Source organism: Delphinapterus leucas, unplaced genomic scaffold, assembly GCF_059928025.1.
Source record: "Delphinapterus leucas isolate spDelLeu-1000000601 "Yukka" unplaced genomic scaffold, BTC_Dleu_Yukka2 spDelLeu_asBTCV2_sq52, whole genome shotgun sequence".
Taxonomy (NCBI): domain Eukaryota; kingdom Metazoa; phylum Chordata; class Mammalia; order Artiodactyla; family Monodontidae; genus Delphinapterus; species Delphinapterus leucas.
Genome location: NW_028322261.1, coordinates 3,278,310 through 3,290,398, shown reverse-complemented (window position 1 = coordinate 3,290,398; position 12,089 = coordinate 3,278,310).

Here is a 12,089-nt window from a genome sequence, read left to right as displayed (position 1 = left end):
GAGCAATAGCATTAGAATTGACCGCAGCAGCAGTAGTAGTAGCACCAGAGTTGCCCTGCAGTGTGACATTAGGTGTAGTAGCAGTAGTAGCAATAGAAGTACTAGTACTAGATTTGCCATGCACTGAGCTAGTAGGATGGATAGTAGTAGCAGTAGCAGCAGTAGTAATAATAGAAGTAGTATTTGCCATGCACTGGACTGCTAGTACTAGCAGAAGTAGTAGCAGTAGAATCAGCAGCAGCAGCAGTAGTAATAGTAGTAGTATTTGCCATGCAATGGTCTACTAGTAGTAGCTGCAGTGGTAGCAGTAATAGAAACAGTAGACACAGGAGTAGTTATACAAGTAGTATTCTCCATGCACTGAGCTACTAAGGGTACAAGTAGCAGCAGTAGTAGGAGTAGCAGCAGTAGTGGGAGTAGCAGCAGTAGTGTTAATAGTAGTAGTATTTGCAATGCAATAGGCTAGTATTTGTAGTAGTACTAGTGGTCGCACCAGCAGTAGAAGTGGTAGAAGATTTGCCTGGCAGTGGGCCAGTAGTAGGAGTGGAAGTAGCAGCAATAGCAGTAGTAGTAGTAGATTTGCCATGCACTGAGCTAGTAGTATTGATGGTAGTAGTAGCAGTAGTATCAGCAGCAGCAGTAGTAGTAATAGTTGTAGCATTTGCCATGCACTGGACTACTAGTACTAGCAGAAGTAGTAGCAGTAGTATCAGCAGCAGCAGAAGTAGTAGTAGTAGTAGTATTTGCCATGCACTGGTCTACTAGGAGTAGCAGTTGTAGTAGCAGTAATATAAACTGCAGACATAAGCGTAGTTATAGAAGTACTATATTCCATGCACTGGGCTACTAAGAGAAAAAGTAGCAGCAGTAGTAGTCGTAGCAGCAGTAGGAGGAGTAGCAGCAGTAGTGTTAATACTAGTAGTATTTGATATGCAGTAGGCTAGTATTTGTAGTAGTACCAGTGATCGCAGCAGCAGAAGTGGTAGAAGATTTGCCTGGCAGTTGGCCAGTAGTAGGAGTGGAAGTAGCAGCAATAGCAGTAGTAGTAGTAGACTTGCCATGCACTGGCTAGTAGTATTGATAGCAGTAGTAGCCGTAGTAGCAGCAGCAGCAGCAGTAGTAATAATAGTAGTATTATTTGCCATGCCCTGGGATAGTAGTAGTAGTAGTAGTAGCAAAAGCAGTAGAATTAGAAACAGTAGCAGTAGTAGTTGCAGCAGTAGTAGCAGCAGTAGTGGTAACAGTAGTTGTATTTGGCACGCCCTGGGTAAGTAGTAGCAGTAGCAGTAGCAGCAATAGCAATTGTAGTAGTAGATTTGCCATGCTCTGGCCTAGTGGTATTCATATTAGTAGTAGCAGTAGTAGCAACAGCAGTTGTAGTAATATTAGTTGTATTTGCCATGCAATTTACTACTAGTAGTAGCAGTGGTAGCAGCAGCAGCATTAGTATTAATTGTAGTTGTATTTACCATGCACTGTACTACTAGTAGTAACAGTAGTAGCAGCAGACGTAGTAATTATAGTAGTATTTTAAATGCAATGCACTACTAGTAATAGCAATGTGTTTGCAATGCACTGGACTTGTAGTAGTAGCAATAGTAGCTGCAGAAGCAGCAGTGGTAGTAATAGTAGTAGTATTTACCACGCACTGGGCTAGTAGTAGCTGTAGTAATACGAGCAGCAGGAGAAGTAGCAGCGGCAGTCGAAGTAGTAGCAGCAGTCGTGGTGATACTAGTAGTATTTGATATACACTGGACTACTAATAGTAGCAGTAGTAGCAGAAGTAGTAGCAGCAGAAGCAGTAATAGTAGTAGTATTTGCCATGCATTGACTAGTAGTAGTAGTAGCAGCACATAGAGCAGCAGCATCAGTAGAATTAGCAGCAACAGTGCTAGTAGTAGTAGCAGTAGTAGTAGCAGTAGTAGCAGCAGCCTGAGCAGTAGTGTTAATAGTATTTGCCATTCACTGCACTACCTGTAGTAGCAGAAGTAGTATCAGAAGTAGCAGCAGCTGCGGTAGTAGTAATAGTACTAGCATTTGACATACACTGAACTAATAGTAGTAGTAGTAGCAGCAGCAATCAAATTAGCATCAGCAGTACTAGTAGTAGCAGCAGTAATCATCATAGTAGTAGTATTGGCCATGCGCTGGGCTACTAGTAGAAGTTGTAGTAGTAGTGGAAGCAGCAGCAGTAGAACGGACAGCAGAAGCAGTAGTAGTAGCAGAAGATTTGCCCTGCAGTGGGCCAGTAGTAATAGTAGCGGAAGCAGGAATAGCAGTATTAGTAGTATATTTGACATGCACTGGGCTAGTAGTATTTATAGTAGTAGTAGCAGCAGCAGCAGTATTACTATTAATAATATTTGCCATGCACTGGATTACTAGTAGTAGCAGTAGTAGGAGCATCAGTAGTAGCAGCAGCAGTAATAGAAATAGTAGTAGAATTTTAAATGCACTGGACTGCTAGTACTAGCAGTAGTAGTAGCAGAAGCAGCAGTAGTAATAATAGTAGTACCATTTGCCATGCACTGGGCTAGTAGTACGCTAGTAGTAGCAGCAGCAGTAGAAATAGCAGCTGCTGTAGTAGAACCAGTAGTGGTAATTGTAGTAGTATTTGCCATGCACTGGACTAGTCGTCGTAGTAGTAGTAGTGGGATCAGCATCAGTAGATGTGACAGCAGCAACAGTAGTAGTAGCAGCTAACTTGCACTGCAGTTGGCAGTAGTAGTAGGACAAGAAGCAGCAATAGCAGTAGGAGTAATAGATTGGGCTAGTAGTATTGATGGTAGCAGTAGCAGTAGTAACAGCATCAGAAGCAGTAGTAAGAGTAGTAGTATTTGCCATTTACTGGACAAATAGTAGTAGCAGTAGTAGCACCAGAAGCAGCAGTAATATTAATAGTAGTAGTATTGTTGATGCACTAGTCAATAGTTGTAATAGTAGTAGCTGTAGCAGCAGCAATAGAAGTGGCAGGGGCAGCACTAGAAGTAGCAGCAGATTTTCCCTGCACTGGGCCAGTAGTAGTAGTAAAAGTGTTAGGAATAGCAGTAGAAATAGTAGATTTGCCTTGCAATGGGCTAGTAATATTCATAGTAGTAGTAGAAGTAGTAGCAGCGGCAGTAGTGGTAATATTAGTAGTATTTGCCACGCACTGGACTACTATTGGCAGCAGTAGTAGCAGCAGCAGCAGCAGTAGTGGTAATAGTAGTAGCATCTGCCATGCACTGGGTTAGCAGTAGTAGTAGCAGCAGCAGCAATAGCAAGAGTAGTAGTAGGTTTGCCATGAAATTGGCTGGTACTATTGATATTAGTAGTAGCAGTAGTAGCAGCATCAGCAGTAGTAGTAATAGAATTATATTTGCAATACACTGGACTAGCAGTAGTAGCAGTAGTAGCAGTAACACTAGAAGCTGCATCAGCAGTAGTACTAGTAGTATTAGGATTTACCATACACTGGACTACTAGTAGTAGCAGTAGTAGTAGTTGTAGCAAGAGCAGTAGAAGTGGCAGCAGCAACAGAAGTAGTAGCAGCAGATTTGCCCTGGAGCTGGCCAGTAGTAGTAGTAGTAGCGGTAGCAGATACAGCAGTAGTAGTAGCAGATTTCCCATGCACTAAGCTAGTAGTATTGGGAGTAGTAGTAGCAGTATTAGCAGCAGCAGCAGGAGTAGTAATAGAAGTAGTATTTCCCATGCACTAGACTACAAGTAATAGAAGTACTAGTAGAAGTAGTAGCAGCAGCAGCAGTAGTAATAATAGTAGTAGTATTTGCCATGCCCTGGGCTAGTAGTAGTAGCAGCAACAGTAGAATTAGAAGCGGTAGCAGTAGTAGTAGCAGAAGTAGTCATAAGAGAAAGAGCAGTAATAGTAGCAGAAGTAGCAGCAGTGGTAATAGTCGTAGTATTTGGCATGGACTGGGCTAGTAATAGTACTAGTAGCAGCAGCAGTAGTAGTAGCAACAGTACTGGTAATATTGGTAGTATTTGAAATGCACTGGGGTACTAGGAGTAGTAGTTGTATTGGTAGCAGCAGAAGTAGAATTAGCAGCAACGTCGGTAGTAGTAGCAGCAGATTGGCCCTGCAGTGTGCAAGTAGCAGTATTAGCATTAGCACTAATAGGTGTAGTACTAGTAGATTTGCCATGCACTGGGATAGTAGTATTGATACTAGTAGTAGCAGTAGTAGCAGCAGCAGAAGTAGTAGTAATAGTAGTATTTGCCATGCACTAGACTACTAGTAGTAGCAGCAGTAGTAGAGGTAGCACCAGGAATAGAAATGGCATAAGCAGCAGTAAGAGTAGCAGCAGATATGCCCTGCAGTGGGCCACTAGTAGTAGTAGCAGTAGCAGCTATAGCAGTAGTAGTAGTATATTGGCCATGCACTGGGCTAGTAGTATTGATAGTAGTAGTAGCAACAGCAGCAGTAGTAGTATGAATAGTATTTGCGACACACTGGATTACTAGTAGTAGCAGTAGTACTAGAAGTCATAGCAACAGCAGCAGCGGTAGTAGTAATATTAGTACTATTTGCCACGCACTGTGCTAGTAGTAGAAGTAGTAATAGTAATAGCAGCAGCAGTAGATGTAGCTGCAGCAGCAGTAGAGGTAGCAGCAGCAGTGGTAATAGAAGTAGTATCTGCCATGCACTGGGTAAGAAGTAGTAGTAGCAGTAGCAGCAATAGTAACAGTAGAGGTAGACTTGCCATGCACTGGGCTCGTAGTATTGATATTAGTAGTAGCAGTAGCCGCTGCTGCAGCAGTAGTAGTAATAGAGTAGCATTTGCCACGGACAGGATTAGTAGTAGTAGCAGTGGTAGCATTAGCAGCAGTCATAGTCATAGTAGTAGTATTTGCCAAGGACTGGACTACTAGTAGTTGCAGTAGAAGGAGCAGTAGTAGTAGCAGCAGCAGCAGTAGTAGTGATAGTAGTAGTAGTATTTGCCATTCCCTGGACTACTAGTAATAGCAGTAGTAGTAGCAGTAGTAGCAGCAGCAGCAGTAGTAGTAATAGTAGTAGTATTTGCCACACACTGGTCTACTAGTAGTAGCAGTAGCAGAAGCAGTAGTAGAAAAAGCAGACGTAGGAGTCGCTTTACTAGTAGTACATTCCGTGCACTGGGATAGTAATAGTACAAGTAGCAGCAGTAATAGGACTAGCAGGAGTAGTAGGACTAACAGCAGTAGTGGTAATAGTAGTAGTATTTGAGATGCAATGGGCTAGTAGTAGTAGTAGTAGTAGTAGTTGTAGCAGCAGCAGCAGTAGAAGTGGCAGATGATTTGCCCAGCAGTGGGCCAGTAGTAGTAGTGGAAGTAGCAGCAATAGCAGCAGTAGTAGTATATTTGCCATGCACTGGCTAGTAGCATTGATAGTAGTATTAGCAGTAGTAGAGGCAACATCAGTAGTAGTAATATTTGTTGTATTTGCCATGCACTGGATCACTAGTAGTAGCAGTAGTAGCAGCAGTAGTAGCAGCAGCTGCAGCAGTAGTAGTAATAGTATTTTTCATGCACTGGACTACCAGTAGTAGCAGTAGTAGCAGCAGTATTAGCAGAAGCAGCAGTAGTCGTAATAATCGTATTATTTACCTTGCACTGGGACTAGTAGTGGTAGTAGTAGAAGCAGCAGCAGGAGAAGTAGAAGCAGTAGCAGTAGTATCAGTAGAAGCAGCAGCAGCAGTAGAAGTAATAGTTGTAATGTTTGCAATTTACTGGGTGCAAGTTGTAGCAGTAGTAGTAGCAGTAGCAGCAACGGCAGCAGTAGTATTAATAGAAGCAGTATTTGCCATACACTGGGGTACTAGTAGTAGCAGTAGTGGTAGTGACAGCAATAAAAGTGGCAGCAGCAGTAGTAGAAACAGTAGTAGTACTTGCCATGCACTGCACTACTATCAGTAGCAGGAGTAGTAGTAGTAGCAGCAGCAGCAGCACTAGTAGTAATAGTAGAAGTATTTGCCATGCACGGAGATAGTAGTTGTAGCAGCAGCAGCAGCAGCACTACTAGTTGCTGCAGTAGTAATAGCAGCAGCAGTAGTGGTAATAGTAGTAGTATTTGCTATTCACTGGGCTGCTACTAGTAGGAGCAGTCACAGCACTAGCAAGAGTAGTAGTAGATTTACCATGCACTGGTCGAGTAGTATTGGTATTAGTAGTGGCAGTAGTAGCAGCAGCATCAGTAGTAGTAATAGTAGCAGTATTTTCCACGAACAGGGCTAGGATGAGTAGTAGTAGCAGCAGCAGCTGTAGAAGAAGCAGCAGCCGTAGTAGAAGCAGCAGTACTAGAAGTAGAAGCAATAGTGGTAATAGTAGTAGGATCTGCCATGCACTGGTCTAGCAGTAGTAGTAGCAGTAGCCGCAATAGAAGTAGTAATAGTAGATTTGCCATGCACTGGGTTAGTATTATAGATCATTGTAGTAGCCGTACTAGCAGCAGCAGTAGTAATAGTAGTAGTATTTGCAATGCAAAGGACTGCTAGTAGTAGCAGTAATAGTAGAAGTAGGAGGAGCAGCAGCAGCAGTATTAGTAATAGCACTAGTGTTTGCCATGCACTGGACTAGTAGTAGTAGTAGAAATAGCAGCAGCAGTAGTAGTAGCAGCAGTTGTGGTAATAGTAGTAGTATTTGCCATGCACTGGACTACTAGTAGTAGCAGTAGTAATAATGGGAGCAACAGCATTAGAATTGACCGCAGCAGCAGTAGTAGTAGCACCAGAGTTGCCCTGCAGTGTGACATTAGGTGTAGTAGCAGTAGTAGCAATAGAAGTACTAGTACTAGATTTGCCATGCACTGAGCTAGTAGGATGGATAGTAGTAGCAGTAGCAGCAGTAGTAATAATAGAAGTAGTATTTGCCATGCACTGGACTGCTAGTACTAGCAGAAGTAGTAGCAGTAGAATCAGCAGCAGCAGCAGTAGTAATATTAGTAGTATTTGCCATGCACTGGACTACTAGTAGTAGCAGTAGTAATAATGGGAGCAATAGCATTAGAATTGACCGCAGCAGCAGTCGTAGTAGCACCAGAGTTGCCCTGCAGTGTGACATTAGGAGTAGTAGCAGTAGTAGCAATAGAAGTACTAGTACTAGATTTGCCATGCACTGAGCTAGTAGGATGGATAGTAGTAGCAGTAGCAGCAGTAGTAATAATAGAAGTAGTATTTGCCATGCACTGGACTGCTAGTACTAGCAGAAGTAGTAGCAGTAGAATCAGCAGCAGCAGCAGTAGTAATAGTAGTAGTATTTGCCATGCAATGGTCTACTAGTAGTAGCTGCAGTGGTAGCAGTAATAGAAACAGTAGACACAGGAGTAGTTATACAAGTAGTATTCTCCATGCACTGAGCTACTAAGGGTACAAGTAGCAGCAGTAGTAGGAGTAGCAGCAGTAGTGGGAGTAGCAGCAGTAGTGTTAATAGTAGTAGTATTTGCAATGCAATAGGCTAGTATTTGTAGTAGTACTAGTGGTCGCACCAGCAGTAGAAGTGGTAGAAGATTTGCCTGGCAGTGGGCCAGTAGTAGGAGTGGAAGTAGCAGCAATAGCAGTAGTAGTAGTAGATTTGCCATGCACTGAGCTAGTAGTATTGATGGTAGTAGTAGCAGTAGTATCAGCAGCAGCAGTAGTAGTAATAGTTGTAGTATTTGCCATGCACTGGACTACTAGTACTAGCAGAAGTAGTAGCAGTAGTATCAGCAGCAGCAGAAGTAGTAGTAGTAGTAGTATTTGCCATGCACTGGTCTACTAGGAGTAGCAGTTGTAGTAGCAGTAATATAAACTGCAGACATAAGCGTAGTTATAGAAGTACTATATTCCATGCACTGGGCTACTAAGAGAAAAAGTAGCAGCAGTAGTAGTCGTAGCAGCAGTAGGAGGAGTAGCAGCAGTAGTGTTAATACTAGTAGTATTTGATATGCAATAGGCTAGTATTTGTAGTAGTACCAGTGATCGCAGCAGCAGAAGTGGTAGAAGATTTGCCTGGCAGTTGGCCAGTAGTAGGAGTGGAAGTAGCAGCAATAGCAGTAGTAGTAGTAGACTTGCCATGCACTGGCTAGTAGTATTGATAGCAGTAGTAGCCGTAGTAGCAGCAGCAGCAGCAGTAGTAATAATAGTAGTATTATTTGCCATGCCCTGGGATAGTAGTAGTAGTAGTAGCAAAAGCAGTAGAATTAGAAAGAGTAGCAGTAGTAGTTGCAGCAGTAGTAGCAGCAGTAGTGGTAACAGTAGTTGTATTTGGCACGCCCTGGGTAAGTAGTAGTAGTAGCAGTAGCAGCAATAGCAATTGTAGTAGTAGATTTGCCATGCTCTGGCCTAGTGGTATTCATATTAGTAGTAGCAGTAGTAGCAACAGCAGTTGTAGTAATATTAGTTGTATTTGCCATGCAATTTACTACTAGTAGTAGCAGTGGTAGCAGCAGCAGCATTAGTATTAATTGTAGTTGTATTTACCATGCACTGTACTACTAGTAGTAACAGTAGTAGCAGCAGACGTAGTAATTATAGTAGTATTTTAAATGCAATGCACTACTAGTAATAGCAATGTGTTTGCAATGCACTGGACTTGTAGTAGTAGCAATAGTAGCTGCAGAAGCAGCAGTGGTAGTAATAGTAGTAGTATTTACCACGCACTGGGCTAGTAGTAGCTGTAGTAATACGAGCAGCAGGAGAAGTAGCAGCGGCAGTCGAAGTAGTAGCAGCAGTCGTGGTGATACTAGTAGTATTTGATATACACTGGACTACTAATAGTAGCAGTAGTAGCAGAAGTAGTAGCAGCAGAAGCAGTAATAGTAGTAGTATTTGCCATGCATTGACTAGTAGTAGTAGTAGCAGCACATAGAGCAGCAGCATCAGTAGAATTAGCAGCAACAGTGCTAGTAGTAGTAGCAGTAGTAGTAGCAGTAGTAGCAGCAGCCTGAGCAGTAGTGTTAATAGTATTTGCCATTCACTGCACTACCTGTAGTAGCAGAAGTAGTATCAGAAGTAGCAGCAGCTGCGGTAGTAGTAATAGTACTAGCATTTGACATACACTGAACTAATAGTAGTAGTAGTAGCAGCAGCAATCAAATTAGCATCAGCAGTACTAGTAGTAGCAGCAGTAATCATCATAGTAGTAGTATTGGCCATGCGCTGGGCTACTAGTAGAAGTTGTAGTAGTAGTGGAAGCAGCAGCAGTAGAACGGACAGCAGAAGCAGTAGTAGTAGCAGAAGATTTGCCCTGCAGTGGGCCAGTAGTAATAGTAGCGGAAGCAGGAATAGCAGTATTAGTAGTATATTTGACATGCACTGGGCTAGTAGTACACTAGTAGTAGCAGCAGCAGTAGAAATAGCAGCTGCTGTAGTAGAACCAGTAGTGGTAATTGTAGTAGTATTTGCCATGCACTGGACTAGTCGTCGTAGTAGTAGTAGTGGGATCAGCATCAGTAGATGTGACAGCAGCAACAGTAGTAGTAGCAGCTAACTTGCACTGCAGTTGGCAGTAGTAGTAGGACAAGAAGCAGCAATAGCAGTAGGAGTAATAGATTGGGCTAGTAGTATTTATGGTAGCAGTAGCAGTAGTAACAGCATCAGAAGCAGTAGTAAGAGTAGTAGTATTTGCCATTTACTGGACAAATAGTAGTAGCAGTAGTAGCACCAGAAGCAGCAGTAATATTAATAGTAGTAGTATTGTTGATGCACTAGTCAATAGTTGTAATAGTAGTAGCTGTAGCAGCAGCAATAGAAGTGGCAGGGGCAGCACTAGAAGTAGCAGCAGATTTTCCCTGCACTGGGCCAGTAGTAGTAGTAAAAGTGTTAGGAATAGCAGTAGAAATAGTAGATTTGCCTTGCAATGGGCTAGTAATATTCATAGTAGTAGTAGAAGTAGTAGCAGCGTCAGTAGTGGTAATATTAGTAGTATTTGCCACGCACTGGACTACTATTAGCAGCAGTAGTAGCAGCAGCAGCAGCAGTAGTGGTAATAGTAGTAGCATCTGCCATGCACTGGGTTAGCAGTAGTAGTAGCAGCAGCAGCAATAGCAAGAGTAGTAGTAGGTTTGCCATGAAATTGGCTGGTACTATTGATATTAGTAGTAGCAGTAGTAGCAGCATCAGCAGTAGTAGTAATAGAATTATATTTGCAATACACTGGACTAGCAGTAGTAGCAGTAGTAGCAGTAACACTAGAAGCTGCATCAGCAGTAGTACTAGTAGTATTAGGATTTACCATACACTGGACTACTAGTAGTAGCAGTAGTAGTAGTTGTAGCAAGAGCAGTAGAAGTGGCAGCAGCAACAGAAGTAGTAGCAGCAGATTTGCCCTGGAGCTGGCCAGTAGTAGTAGTAGTAGCGGTAGCAGATACAGCAGTAGTAGTAGCAGATTTCCCATGCACTAAGCTAGTAGTATTGGGAGTAGTAGTAGCAGTATTAGCAGCAGCAACAGGAGTAGTAATAGAAGTAGTATTTCCCATGCACTAGACTACAAGTAATAGAAGTACTAGTAGAAGTAGTAGCAGCAGCAGCAGTAGTAATAATAGTAGTAGTATTTGCCATGCCCTGGGCTAGTAGTAGTAGCAGCAACAGTAGAATTAGAAGCGGTAGCAGTAGTAGTAGCAGAAGTAGTCGTAAGAGCAAGAGCAGTAATAGTAGCAGAAGTAGCAGCAGTGGTAATAGTCGTAGTATTTGGCATGGACTGGGCTAGTAATAGTACTAGTAGCAGCAGCAGTAGTAGTAGCAACAGTACTGGTAATATTGGTAGTATTTGAAATGCACTGGGGTACTAGGAGTAGTAGTTGTATTGGTAGCAGCAGAAGTAGAATTAGCAGCAACGTCGGTAGTAGTAGCAGCAGATTGGCCCTGCAGTGTGCAAGTAGCAGTATTAGCATTAGCACTAATAGGTGTAGTACTAGTAGATTTGCCATGCACTGGGATAGTAGTATTGATACTAGTAGTAGCAGTAGTAGCAGCAGCAGAAGTAGTAGTAATAGTAGTATTTGCCATGCACTAGACTACTAGTAGTAGCAGCAGTAGTAGAGGTAGCACCAGGAATAGAAATGGCATAAGCAGCAGTAAGAGTAGCAGCAGATATGCCCTGCAGTGGGCCACTAGTAGTAGTAGCAGTAGCAGCTATAGCAGTAGTAGTAGTATATTGGCCATGCACTGGGCTAGTAGTATTGATAGTAGTAGTAGCAACAGCAGCAGTAGTAGTATGAATAGTATTTGCGACACACTGGATTACTAGTAGTAGCAGTAGTACTAGAAGTCATAGCAACAGCAGCAGCGGTAGTAGTAATATTAGTACTATTTGCCACGCACTGTGCTAGTAGTAGAAGTAGTAATAGTAATAGCAGCAGCAGTAGATGTAGCTGCAGCAGCAGTAGAGGTAGCAGCAGCAGTGGTAATAGAAGTAGTATCTGCCATGCACTGGGTAAGAAGTAGTAGTAGCAGTAGCAGCAATAGTAACAGTAGAGGTAGACTTGCCATGCACTGGGCTCGTAGTATTGATATTAGTAGTAGCAGTAGCCGCTGCTGCAGCAGTAGTAGTAATAGAGTAGCATTTGCCACGGACAGGATTAGTAGTAGTAGCAGTGGTAGCATTAGCAGCAGTCATAGTCATAGTAGTAGTATTTGCCAAGGACTGGACTACTAGTAGTTGCAGTAGAAGGAGCAGTAGTAGTAGCAGCAGCAGCAGTAGTAGTGATAGTAGTAGTATTTGCCACACACTGGTCTACTAGTAGTAGCAGTAGCAGAAGCAGTAGTAGAAAAAGCAGACGTAGGAGTCGCTTTACTAGTAGTACATTCCGTGCACTGGGATAGTAATAGTACAAGTAGCAGCTGTAATAGGACTAGCAGCAGTAGTAGGACTAACAGCAGTAGTGGTAATAGTAGTAGTATTTGAGATGCAATGGGCTAGTAGTAGTAGTAGTAGTAGTAGTAGTTGTAGCAGCAGCAGCAGTAGAAGTGGCAGATGATTTGCCCAGCAGTGGGCCAGTAGTAGTAGTGGAAGTAGCAGCAATAGCAGCAGTAGTAGTATATTTGCCATGCACTGGCTAGTAGCATTGATAGTAGTATTAGCAGTAGTAGAGGCAACATCAGTAGTAGTAATATTTGTTGTATTTGCCATGCACTGGA